General features: G+C 51.7%; 1 protein-coding gene across 8 annotated transcripts in view; it reads left to right on the forward strand.

Moving 5' to 3' along the window:
• The window catches only part of PNCK (pregnancy up-regulated nonubiquitous CaM kinase), a 486,583-nt gene that overhangs the window by 83,360 nt on the left and 390,589 nt on the right, over window positions 1-12,634 (forward strand). For 6 of the 8 annotated variants that reach the window (XM_085629806.1, XM_085629801.1, XM_085629807.1 and 3 more), the window contains exon 1: window positions 9,784-10,893. The exons of the other annotated variants lie outside the window; for them this stretch is intronic. The gene's annotated coding sequence lies outside the window, so the exon portion shown is untranslated. Of the gene's footprint in view, window positions 1-9,783; window positions 10,894-12,634 lie in introns of those variants that run through there. 8 annotated transcript variants of the gene reach the window in all.

The raw sequence follows: 12,634 nt of genomic DNA on the forward strand, positions 1-12,634 counted from the left end.
CCCCAGCACAAGGGGAAACTCAGTGCCCTGTCCCAACTTTTAATGGCCAAGGCAATGAGTCTACGATTGACTACATTTTAGTGTCATGTCTATTGAGGGACTCTCTAGGTCCTCTTAGTGTTGATCAGAGAGGCTTTAGTGACCATAATCCACTCACGTTGACCATCAATATCAGGGCACTTAATACTGAATTTGTACCATCCACCATTTTAAATTCTAATATAGTCTCTAAATGTCGAGGACGCAGGCTAAGGTGGGAGGTCATCACTCCTAGCGACTTTTTAGAAAACCTGTACATGAGTAATGCCGAGGACCTGGCAAAATGCTTAGGAGGAAATCCAGATCCAAGGGAAATCTTGGATGCTTTTAATCGCATCACAGCACAGGTAACAGTTAACTTGACTAGGAAAAGTAAAATAAGGCCCAAGAGACTGAAAATTGGTTCAACCAAGCCTGTAGTGACACCCATATGGCCCTTTTAGAAGTGCTTAAAGAACCTGGCAAGGACGCACAGAAGGTTGCGGAGGCAAGAAGGTCTTATAAAAAGGCTATTAAAAGTAGGAAAATTGAGCTAAAAGATATGGCCTGGGAAGAACTTACCAAAGTGAGTATTCTGAAAAGTAGTACTCACTTTTGGAAAGTGATCAATAGTCCCTTGTTTAATGAGATAGTAAACACTAATCAAGACTGCCTCATCCCACCAGATAAGTGGGTGGAGCATTACGGTGGCCTTTATGCCGGATTAAATAATTCATCTCCTGTGATTCAAAGTAAACCCACTCGGGTAGGAAAGATTAACTTGACAGAAGAGGAAGTGTGGGAGGCCATTGAGTCCACGGCACACGGGAAAGCACCCGGCCCGGATGGGGTGCCGGCAGATCTTTATAGGGCCGATCCGCATTTGTGGACAAAGGTTTTAACTGCTGTGTTTAACGCAGCCACCATAGTGGACCCCCAGTTATGTTATGTTATGTTATACGGGGTTTTGTTAAGCGCTCAGCTACTCAAGCAGAGTGTCCCGGCGCTGTCAGACCCAAAACCACAGAACTCTAACAGGGGGAGGGAGGCTTATTGGCTAAATAGCCAAGTTTTGAGCTCTTTTCTAAAGTGTCCTGGGGCAAAGCAGTTATTGTTCCTATATTTAAAAAGGGTTCAAGAGAGGATCCGGCGTGTTATCGGCCGATCTCTCTCCTGGACTCAGCAGCAAAAATCATGGGGAAGGTGGTGCTGGAGCGGCTGACAGACTGGTTGGAAGAGAATGCAGTCATTTCAGACTTGCAGTTCGGGTTCAGAAAAGGAAGAGGTACTGTTGGGCAATCCTTCAACTTACACCTCCTCATAGGGAAGTGCACGGTCGCACAGCAGGGGGATTTACATCTAGCCTTTATGGATCTGTCCACTGCTTTCGACCTTGTAAACCGCCAGAAACTTTGGACTGCCCTGTCTGATATAGGTCTAGATCCCATACTGATATCCTTCCTAGCCGACATTCATAAAGATACTAGTGCTGCTGTGCGTTATAATGAGAACGGGAGCTTGACGGACGCCTGGCCAGTAAAGCGAGGGGTAAGGCAAGGATGTATCCTTGCTCCTCTGCTGTTTACACTTTATATAAACAAGTTGGGTGAAGCCTTAATTGCATCATGTAAGGACATCCCGAGAGTGGGCCATAAAAAGATTCCTGCGCTATTATACGCAGACGATGCTGCGTTGATAGCAAGGACGGCAAGAGGTTTACACTCACTTCTGGTTTGTTTTATTAGTTTTATGGACTCTTTGGATTTGAAAACTAATTTCAAAAAATCACACGCCATGACGTTAGGCAGCAGACGGGCGAAAAGGGCATCATTTGTCTGTAAAGGGCAGGAGCTATGTAAAATACCATTATTCCCTTACTTGGGTATTGTCTTTGACGATAGAAGATCGTGGGCAATGCAACGCTCGTTGAAAGAAAACACATTAGTGAGGGCCACAGGGGCCCTGTTAGGCTTTGCTAAACGTTTAGGTTGTAAGCCATTACCGGCCATCATGAAAATCTATAACGCCAAATGTTTGCCCATGGTGTTGTATGGGAGTGAGGTGTGGGGCTATACTAAATCTAGCGAGATTCAAATGGCAGAAAATGTCTTTTTTAGAAACGTCTTATCGCTTCCTCAATCTGCAGCATCCTTTAACATACAGGAAGACTTGGGCGCTGGTTATATTTCTGACCAGATTGCTGTGGCTCCGATATTAGGATGGCTTAGAATCTGGTCACAGCAAGCTCCGAATTTAAATCAACTAATTATTCAGGACTGTCTGTCCTTGGACAAGGCAAAAACCAAATGAAATGATGGACGGAGTGTTGAACATTGCAATCACTCACCCCCAGTCAACTCATCTGGGTTTAATCCATCACCATTCTTTAGCCCACTCTGCCACCCCAGTTCAGACATGGCCATATGCAAATCAGTCTGACCCTGTGCCACATGGGAACAGTCCAGCCCGAAATGACAAGCCATGTCTTCCCTGGACCGCAAACAAGCTTCCTAGGACCGGTTTCTGGCATTTCAGCCATCTTCAGCCAGGCTTGCTTGAATCCAGTGGCAAAGTTTAACATCTTTTGGATAGCTCTGCACTCACTGTCATTTCGCTGCAGCCTGCTGCTGTAAATATTTTTAAAACGTCCCGTTTTGTCTCTTACTTTAATTCAGTTGCTCGTTTTTCCCCTGGTTTTAAAACTCAGCCACTCGCACACCCGCATTGCTGCCACCTTACCTCCACCTAATCTTGGTTATAGCACCGCGTTTTAGCGGGTCCCTGCCCACTGTCTCGTGTTGGTGGCCATCTTGGGAGGGGGGATATTGCAGGAGGCGTAGGTAGCGCTCTAGTGTCCCTAGTGCCCCGCGCTCGACGAGCATAAAGCAAGCCATGTTGACGCGCAGCGTCATCACGCAGCGTCATCGCCGGAATATCGCCGGAGTTTCGCCAGAGTCAAGCCCGTCTGTGCCCGTCCGGGCCCAGACGGGCCCAGGGCCTGTCATCATACCCGACTCTGTGGCACCATTGACTACGTGGCTTCGATATGGGAGGGACGCCTTATTGGCTTTGCGGCCGCCCCATCCCATCAGTTGTAGCTTTGCACAGATGGGAACTATTCCGTTTATACCGTGTAGAGCCTGTCCCACCGGCCACAATTTAGTGGTGGTGAAATCTGTTCTTTCCATGGCTTTACTAAATTGCCGGTCCTTGCCTAACCATGCCATTGAAATTAACTCTCTTATCTTAGACCACGAGTTGGATGTACTGTATCTTTCTGAGACGTGGCTCGCCCCCAGCTCTGGTCCTGATATGGTCAGAGCACTCCCCCCGGGCTTCCACATAGCCCATCTTGATAGACCTAAAGGGAGGGGAGGAGGAATTGCAGTCCTCTATAGAGACACGCTTGCCTGTAAGATTCAGAATGGAGGGGTGACTGATTGTGAGAGCTTACAGTTCTCCCTTCGGTTGTCACCTACAGTGTCTTTGGTAGGTTTGTTGATTTACCGCCCCCCTGGACCTTTGAGTAGCTTCCATAATTCCCTTCTTGAAACTACTGCACTCCTTGCCTCTTCTACTGCCAACTTTGTTGTCCTCGGGGATTTCAATATCCATCTCGAGGACCCCACTAATGCTGCGGGAGTCGATTTGCTTGACGACTTTAAATCGTTCGGAATTAATCTGGCCAATTCGGGCATGACCCATGAGAAGGGCCATTTGCTCGATCCTATACTTTCCAACTTGGACCATCTTACTTCATCTTCGGCTCTTGCCCTGCCGTGGACAGACCACTTTTTGGTGTCCGCTATATGGCAATTCGATAGTCCAACTGCAGTGGTTTCACGGGTACACACCCTAGAGAGAGCCTGGTCGAGGCTCCCAGTTGACACCTGGGTGGCACATCTGGAGGCCACGCAGCCCTCCCTGGGAGCTAACCCTATAGTTGCTGATGCAAACCTTCATACCTGGCTCGTGGATTCCCTGGATACTCTCCTACCTAAAAAGATACAACTCGCGAGGGGGAAGAGAACGGGCTCTGCACCGTGGTATTCACCTGAACTGAGAACCCTGAGGAAGGGATGCAAGAGGCTAGAGCAGTCCTGGAGGAGAGACTGGAGTGAGGTGAGTCGCAAAGAATATCGTGCGGCCTTGAGCAGGTATAAATCCGCTATTCGGGTGGCAAAATCAGGATTCTTTGAAGAGCGTATAGGCTCGGCGGCCAACTCTTCTAAAGAGTCATTCAGGGTTATTAAGGAGCTACTGAATGCCCCCGATCCTCCGGTTCGCCACGAGGACCCTCGCAAAAAATGTATAGAATTGGCCTCGTTTTTTAAAAGTAAAATTGACAACATATTGGCCTCCCTTCCTCGGCCAGGTGAGGTCTTGTCCTTGGAGGATAGTTCCACTTCCCAACGTAAGTTGCAATCGGTGGAGCTGGCCTCCCTTGGTCCGGTTACTAAGGAGGAAGTTTTGGCGGTTCTGGGGTCTATGAAGAGCGGCTCCCCGAAAGACCCAGTACCGATTAAATATCTCAAACAGGTGTCATCTACAATTGGGGGCCCTGTGACGGACCTGATTAACCTGTCTCTCGTCCAGGGGGTAGTTCCCCCTAGTTGGAAAGGCGCGGTGGTCAAGGCCCTTTTGAAAAAACCTAACCTTGATCCCGCTGACCTTGCTAACTTTCGGCCTATCTCCTTGCTGCCGGTTATCAGTAAGGTGGCTGAGAAGCTGGTGAACAGCCGCCTTTCGGACTTTCTGGAAATCAATTCCCTTCTGGGCGATTCCCAAACGGGCTTTCGCCCTGGTCAGGGGACTGACACCGCCTTGCTGGCGGTCGTGGAGAATGCGAGAAGCATGCTGGACTCGGGAGGTTCAGTGGCAGTGATCCTCCTGGATCTCAGCGCTGCTTTTGACACCGTGGACCATCAGGTGCTTCTCCAACGGCTTTCTGGGGTGGGGATCACGGGTCTGGCCCTCAAATGGTTCGCCTCCTTCTTGGAAGGTCGCTCATTTGAGGTATGGGAAGGCCAGGCAAAATCATCTTCATCCCCTCTCCAGTGTGGTGTGCCACAGGGCTCTTCATTGAGCCCTACCTTATTTAACGTTTACATGGCCCCCCTGGAGAGTGTGGTACTACCGCTGGGTATTAAAATCATCAGTTACGCTGATGATACTCAGCTGGTGGTTGGCCTTTCCCAGTCGGCACACCATCCCGACCGGCTGCACACGTGTCTTGAAAAGATCTACACTTGGATGTGCAGCTCAGCCCTAAAGTTAAATGGCTCCAAGACGGAATTGATGCTGCTGGGGAACTCTTCTCCATCTCTGTCCCCCAGCAGCTGGCCAGACTGTCTGGGACCGGTACCTCCCCCCAAGCGGGAGATTAAGAGCCTGGGGGTATGGTTGGAGCAGGACTTATCTTTTAAAACCCATGCCAAAAAGACTGCTGGCGTGTGCTTTGGCCTGCTCCGCTCAGCCCAGAAGATTCTGCCTCTACTCCCAGTAGCCACCCGCAGGCTTCTCATCCAGGGACTTATCATCTCGCGGCTGGATTTCAGCAATGTGCTTTTCCTGGGTGCTCCCGAAGCTACCTTGAATAAACTGCAGCAAGTGCAGAATGCGGCTGCTAGGCTTTTGACGGGTCTCCCTAGGTGCCAATCTGCCCGCCCGGCGTTGAGGGCATTGCACTGGCTCCCGGTGAGGGACAGGGTGAAATTTAAATCACTCTGCATTGCCCACAAAGTTCTGCATGGGGTGGGTCCACCCATTTTGGAGGAAATGGTCCAGCCTTACAAGGCCTCTCGTTCTCTCCGCTCTGACCATCAACATCTCCTTCAGGTTGGCAGGGTGAAAAAGGTAAGAACTGGTGGCAGAAGGTTCTCTATAAATGTGGCCTCCCTGTGGAATTCATTGCCCCTACAACTGCGCGCGGAAGCCAGTATTCTTCGTTTCCGTAAACTTTTAAAAACTTTTCTGTTTCCCGTGTAGTCCCTGTTTTTTGCAGTAGTGGCATGTGCCGTCAAGCGCTGGGATGCCTATTTGGTAACCAGGCGCTATATAAAACTCAGAATAATAATAATAATAATAAAGTGAGCAAGGGACTCACGTCTGAGCATACCCTGCCAAACCGGTCCTAGGAAGCTTGTTTCCGGTCCAGGAAAGACATGGCTTGGCATTTTGGGCTGGACTGTTCCCATGAGGCACAGGGTCAGACTGATTTGCATATGGCCATGTCTGAACTGGGGTGGCAGAGTGGGCTAAAGAACGGTGGTGGATTAAACCCAGATCAGTTGACTGGGGGTGAGTGCTTGCAATGTTCAACACTCCGTCCATCATTTCCTTTGGTTTTTGCTTTGTTCGCCATAAGTTGGCAGGGTATGCTCAGACGTGAGTCCCTTGCTCACTTTGCCACTGGATTCAAGCAAGCCTGGCTGAAGACGGCTGAAATGCCAGAAACCGGTCCTAGGAAGCTTGTTTCCGGTCCAGGGAAGACATGGCTTGGCATTTCGGGCTGGACTGTTCCCATGTGGCACAGGGTCAGACTGATTTGCATATGGCCATGTCTGAACTGGGGTGGCAGAGTGGGCTAAAGAATGGTGATGGATTAAACCCAGATCAGTTGACTGGGGGTGAGTGCTTGCAATGTTCAACACTCCGTCCATCATTTCCTTTGGTTTTTGCTTTGTTCGCCATAAGTTGGCAGGGTATGCTCAGACGTGAGTCCCTTGCTCACTTTGCCACTGGATTCAAGCAAGCCTGGCTGAAGACGGCTGAAATGCCAGAAACCGGTCCTAGGAAGCTTGTTTCCGGTCCAGGGAAGACATGGCTTGGCATTTCGGGCTGGACTGTTCCCATGTGGCACAGGGTCAGACTGATTTGCATATGGCCATGTCTGAACTGGGGTGGCAGAGTGGGCTAAAGAATGGTGATGGATTAAACCCAGATCAGTTGACTGGGGGTGAGTGCTTGCAATGTTCAACACTCCGTCCATCATTTCCTTTGGTTTTGCTTTGTTCGCCATAAGTTGGCAGGGTATGCTCAGACGTGAGTCCCTTGCTCACTTTGCCACTGGATTCAAGCAAGCCTGGCTGAAGATGGCTGAAATGCCAGAAACCGGTCCTAGGAAGCTTGTTTGCGGTCCAGGGAAGACATGGCTTGTCATTTCGGGCTGGACTGTTCCCATGTGGCACAGGGTCAGACTGATTTGCATATGGCCATGTCTGAACTGGGGTGGCAGAGTGGGCTAAAGAATGGTGATGGATTAAACCCAGATCAGTTGACTAGGGGTGAGTGCTTGCAATGTTCAACACTCCGTCCATCATTTCCTTTGGTTTTGCTTTGTTCGCCATAAGTTGGCAGGGTATGCTCAGACGTGAGTCCCTTGCTCACTTTGCCACTGGATTCAAGCAAGCCTGGCTGAAGACGGCTGAAATGCCAGAAACCGGTCCTAGGAAGCTTGTTTGTGGTTCAGGGAAGACATGGCTTGGCATTTCGGGCTGGACTGTTCCCATGTGGCACAGGGTCAGACTGATTTGCATATGGCCATGTCTGAACTGGGTGGCGGAGTGCGGTGGTGGATTAAACCCAGATCAGTTGACTAGGGGTGAGTGCTTGCAATGTTCAACACTCCGTCCATCATCCCCTTTGGTTTTGCTTTGTCCTTGGACAAGGCCATGGCTATACCATGGATCCATTACATGATAACCCAAATGGAGTCAATGGGTAGCCTTGACTTGTTTACAAACCCTAGGGCCTTAAGTAAAATCGCGATTAAGGCAGTAAAATCTCAGTAGTTAAACAGGTTGATGGCCCTAAGGGAAGAGGAGGAATTGGCAAAACCATTGGTTAGAAACTTTGTTATGTTAAGCACAGGGAGAGAGATGCAGCCGTACTTAACATACATAAATAAGCCATTCCATTTGCTTGTTCTGAAAAGGTTCAAACACGGCATGCTCCCATGGATGTTATCTTTCCCCCGGGGGTATGTCAAAAATGGGACTCTAGGGCCTTGTCCGTGTGACAACAAATCAGAGCAAAATGTCCTGCATATGATCTTTTTCTGCGAGTTTTATGTACTGCAGCGAAAGAAATTTATCCTGCCACTGCTAAGATGTTGTAATTTTGAACAGGTCAGACCAGCTCTGGTTTATTTACAAATGCTTGGGTCTTCTGCAATATGTTTTGGGGTGGCGAGTTACATTATAGGGGCTATGAGATGTCGTAAGAAAATGCTGCTACCCTAGTCGCCCCCTTCTGCCTTTTTATGTTCGCAGTGTAACAGAAAGTTTTATTTTAACGATAATTTGATGCAATGATTTCTGAAATTTTTATAAAAAATAATTAATTTTCCATTGGGTGACAAACTTTTTATTGTGTTTTTGTACTCATCAATTGTATAGCACTTTTTATATTGTAATATACTTAGTTGTGTTAATTATGACACAGTAATGTGACTAATTGTGAAAGGAATTTTATTGCGTATGCTTTGATGGTTTTACAATTTTTAACCGAATAAAGCTAACTTTTGACTTGACTTGACTTGAATTATGCTGCTACAGGATGAACAAATGTAATTGATTTTATTCCATTGTATATATTTATTCTTGTCTCCTGGTTGCCGAAAAAAATATGATGAAATGGAAATGGAATACCACGTGACATCTGAGAGCTACCCCTTAGATCTACACAGACCCAAACAGCATCGATCAAATTCTGTCAACTTTCAGAGCTCAACTCCTCTGAAGAATAGAAATCTAAAATGACCAGTAAAATTCAACAACAAAAACGTCTCTTCTATTTCCACTCCTGACATACATGACGCAGCGCGTCAGCAATCACCAGAGCGGGCATGACTTGCATAACAGCTACTTCCTGCCTCTACTAACTCAATCCACGCCAGGCCCCGCCCCCTTCTGTCCTACACTACTACACTGTTCCCGGGTCACGCGCACGTGCAGTGTCAAGTAGCAACACCACTGCCGCCTCCCAATGACAAACTGTAGCAGGGCATTCAAAGCGCGGAGCCACGCAGACTCTACACCCCTCTCTGACCTCACACAGGGAATGGAAACGCAAGAGGGTATTTGTAACACCAACAACTACAGCCCGCTTAACTCCCCCATGACTAGTATCTGCCCGCAACTGATGGGTCTGCCAACTCTACTAATGCTGCATAGCATGTGGGTCACTGCAGCAGCACTTACTGCTAGGAACTAACTCCGGGCTCCACGCTGCCCAGCCTCAAAGCGCTTCAACGCCCCATCAGGTGCTGTAGGCGCTCTATGAATCTATGACACCACCTGTTTCCGCCCATGTGGCTCTCTCGCGCCACTACTGCGTTAATATCCTTACACCCCTTCCTGGCCTGTGGTAACCCATCACACCTCAGTACCGCCCCCCTGGCGCCCACATTTCCACCATCACTGCCCGCATTCCTGCTGTTTTGACACCCATATTCCTGCCCAGGAACCCCCCCCCCCCATCCTCTCACACGAATGTTCCATCCTCCGCCTGCATGCTCGTACCCCGTTCTCACCCAGATCATGGCACCCTCATTTCGGAAGGGGGCCCGGGCTCGCGCTCACCAAGCACACCCCGGAAGGGCAGTTATACTGGTGAGCGCCCTGTGCCCTGGACCGCCCGAGGGGGGGGTCAGCCATGCCATCTCCTTACAAGGAGAGCTGGAGGCCTTTAAGGATGGGAGGGAGGGGGGCGGGGAGGAGGGAGAGAAGGGGAGCGGGAGGGGGGAGAGCAGACGGGGAGCCTGGACTGCTGTGAACTGTAGGGGGAAAGGGATGTTTTAAATAGCATGGCACATCACCGAGGAGAGAGGGGCAGCAGCATCGCGTCCAGGAGCTTGCGACCACCCGAGACAGGACCACTCGAGTGCCCTGAGGCAGGAGACACGACCCCTGAGACGGAGGTGTCCGCGACTCCCTGAGGCGGAGGTATCCGCGACCCCTGAAACACCAGCATCAAAAAAACCCTGAGACAAAGGTATCCGCGAACCTCTGGGACGGAGGAATCGGGGACCCCCTGAGACACCAGCATCAAACACCCCCTGAGACACCAGCACCAAACACCCCCTGAGACACCACCATCAAAGACCCTCTGAGACACCAGCACCAAACACCCCCTGAGACACCAGCATCAAACACCCCCTGAGACGGAGGAATCTGGGACTCCTGAAAAGAGGGTATCCGCGACCCCCTGAGGCGGAGGTATCCGCGACCACCCGAAACAGGATCAATCGAGGGCCCTGAGTCAGAAGGAGACACGACCCCTGAGGCGGAGATGTCCGCGACCCACTGAGGCGGAGGTATTTACTATTTCGGGCCCCTGAGACACCAGCATCAAACACCGCCAGAGGCACCAGCTTCAAAGACCCCCCAGACAGCAGCATCAAATACCCCTGAGACACTAGCGTAAAAGACCCCTGAGACACCAGCGTAAAAGACCCCTGAGACACCAGCATTAAACACCCCCTGAGACACCACCATCTACTACAGCACTCCAAGCCCGCCAGGAAGGACCACCCGCAACATGACCCCGCGAGTCCCCTGAGGCAGGAGGAGGCACGACCCCTGAGGTGGAGGTGTCCGCGACCCCCTGAGGTCGAGTAATCCGCGACCCCCTGAGGCGGAGGTATCCGCGACTCCCGGAGACACCAGCATCAAACACCCCCTGAGACAGCAGCAGCAACCACAGCCCTCAGACTCCGCCAGAAAGGACCACTGGCGCCCTCTCTCCAAAACAGAACCACCAGAGCGCCCAGAGGCACGAGGAAACACGCCCCCTGAGGCGGAGGTATCCGGGACCCCCTGAGGCAGGGGCGACCCCTGAGGACGGAGCAAACACCTCGCGGAGGCGAAGCCTGTAAGTAGAGGCGGATTCTGTAGACCACAAGGGTCTTGTACATGAGTAGTGCCGGAAGCCTACAGGTCTGGGGTGTGTACAGGAGCAGTGCTGGCCGCCTACAGGTCTGGAGTGGGTACAGGAGCAGTGCCCGCAGCCTACAGGGCTGAGGTGTGTACAGGACCAGTGCCGCAGCCTACAGGTCTGGGGTGTGTACAGGAGCAGTGCCAGCAGCCTACAGGTCTGGGGTGTGTACAGGAGCAGTGCCAGCAGCCTACAGGGCTGAGGTGTGTACAGGAACAGTGCCGCAGCCTACAGGTCTGGAGTGGGTACAGGAGCAGTGCTGGCAGCCTACAGGTCTGGAGTGGGTACAGGAGCAGTGCTGGCAGCCTACAGGTCTGGGGTGGGTACAGGAGCAGTGCCGCAGCCTATCGATCTGGGGGTGTGTACAGGAGCAGTGCCGGCAGCCTACAGGTCTGGGGTGGGTACAGGAGCAGTGCCGCAGCCTATCGATCTGGGGGTGTGTACAGGAGCAGTGCCGGCAGCCTACAGGTCTGGGGTGGGTACAGGAGCAGTGCTGGCAGCCTATAGGTCTGGGGTGTGTACAGGAGCAGTGTCGACAGCCTATAGGGCTGGCGTGTGTACAGGAGCAGTGCTGCAGCCTATCGATCTGGGGGTGGGTACAGGAGCAGTGCCGGCAGCCTACAATTATGGGGTATGTACAAGAGCAGTGCGGGGAGCCTATAGGGCTGGGGTGTGTACAGGTGCAGTGCCGGAAGCCTTCGTGTGTGTGTGTGGTGTGGGGGGTGTACAGGAGCAGTCTCGGCCGCCTACAGGACTGGGGTGTGTACAGGAGCAGTGCCGGCAGCCTACAGTTCTGGGGTGTGTACAGGAGAAGTGCTGGCAGCCTACAGTTCTGGGGTGTGTACAGGAGAAGTGCTGGCAGCCTACAGGTCTGGGGTGTGTGTATACAGGAGAAGTGCTGGCAGCCTACAATTCTGGGGTGTGTACAGGAGAAGTGCTGGCAGCCTACAGTTCTGGGGTGTGTACAGGAGAAGTGCTGGCAGCCTACAGGTCTGGGGTGTGTGTATACAGGAGAAGTGCTGGCAGCCTACAGTTCTGGGGTGTGTACAGGAGAAGTGCTGGCAGCCTACAGTTCTGGGGTGTGTACAGGAGAAGTGCTGGCAGCCTACAGGTCTGGGGTGTGTACAGGAGCAGTGCAGGAAGCCTAAAGGGCTGGCGTGTGTACAGGAGCAGTGCTGCAGCCTATCGATCTGGGGGTGGGTACAGGAGCAGTGCCGGCAGCCTACAGGTCTGGGGTATGTACAGGAGCAGTGCGGGGAGCCTATAGGGCTGGGGTGTGTACAGGTGCAGTGCCGGAAGCCTTCATGTGTGTGTGTGTGGTGTGGGGGGTGTACAGGAGCAGTGTCGGCCGCCTACAGGTCTGGGGTGTGTACAGGAGCAGTGCCGGCAGTCTACAGTTCTGGGGTGTGTACAGGAGAAGTGCTGGCAGCCTACAGTTCTGGGGTGTGTACAGGAGAAGTGCTGGCAGCCTACAGTTCTGGGGTGTGTACAGGAGAAGTGCTGGCAGCCTACAGGTCTGGGGTGTGTACAGGAGCAGTGCAGGAAGCCTTCAGGTGTGTTTGTGTGTGTGGGTGGGGGGGAGGGGGGGTGTACAGGAGCGGTTCCGGCAGTCTACAGGTCTTGAGTGTGTACAGGAACAGTGTCGGCAGCCTACAGGTCTGGGGTGTGTACAGGAGCA

Source organism: Triturus cristatus, chromosome 10 (genome assembly GCF_964204655.1).
Source record: "Triturus cristatus chromosome 10, aTriCri1.1, whole genome shotgun sequence".
NCBI classification, from domain to species: Eukaryota; Metazoa; Chordata; class Amphibia; order Caudata; family Salamandridae; genus Triturus; species Triturus cristatus.